Below are 961 nucleotides of genomic sequence, written 5' to 3' on the forward strand. Positions count from 1 at the left end.
GGGTGGGTGTGTGTGTGTGTGTGTGTGTGTGTGTGTGTGTGTGTGTGTGTGTGTGTGTGTGAATGTGGGTCAAAGTTAAGGGCAACATCTGCCTCCACCGTGCGCCTCCTGGCTGCTGATTGGATCAGAGCATGTCGGTCGTGTTCAGGTGCAGATGTGAAGCGGCTCCTGACGTCAGAGGAGAATCAGCTGCAGGTTCCTTCAGTGAAGAACATTCAGCTCTTTCTTCAGAGACACACACAGAGGAACTCTGTTCGTTTCATTCAGCTTTAACACAATTTGTCAAATGTGACGTAAAAGAAGAGGCGACCGTCCCCTCGTCCAGGACCTTCTGTCCAATCAGGCGTCGTGCTGGATCCTGTAGCCGCTCCTCCGCTCGTTTCTCCGAGCGCAGCCGCTTCAAAACCAATTAACTCTTATCTCGACCTGAGCTCTAATTCTGCTCATCCAATCAAAGGCCTCGGCGAGATTCCCCAGCTCTGACGGCGAGGAGACACACGATGCCCGTGACATCTCGGAGGATAATTCATGACTCTCGTTACGTAGAAACTGAGTCCAGATATTTTAACGAGATTAAACTTGACATTTGGTGCGAACAGGAGCCGAGTGTGTGACGGGACAGAACATTCAGACCAGAGCTGCTGTTTGAGTGAATCATGTGATCGAGACTTTAAATATGGTGATGTTATATTTTTCTTACTGCCAACAGTCCACGAGAAACCGTCTGTGTTTATCTATAGAATATGGATTTATTGATTCTTTATGGTCATTGCATCAAAATACACGACGACATAAAGTTTGGCAACAAATTAAGACTAAAATCATTCAAATATAGAAACATAAAGTAAAACAGAATATGTACAGAAGTACAAAGTACTTTCCTATAAAATCTGGGCTCTTTACTTTTTAGAAAACATCAATCAAACAGGAGAAAATGGTGAATCTGCTGCGGACTATTTTC

Source organism: Seriola lalandi, unplaced genomic scaffold (assembly GCF_002814215.2).
Source record: "Seriola lalandi dorsalis isolate HSWRI2012SDOR001 ecotype SW California unplaced genomic scaffold, Sedor1 jcf7180002054298, whole genome shotgun sequence".
In the NCBI taxonomy this organism is placed as follows: Eukaryota; Metazoa; Chordata; class Actinopteri; order Carangiformes; family Carangidae; genus Seriola; species Seriola lalandi.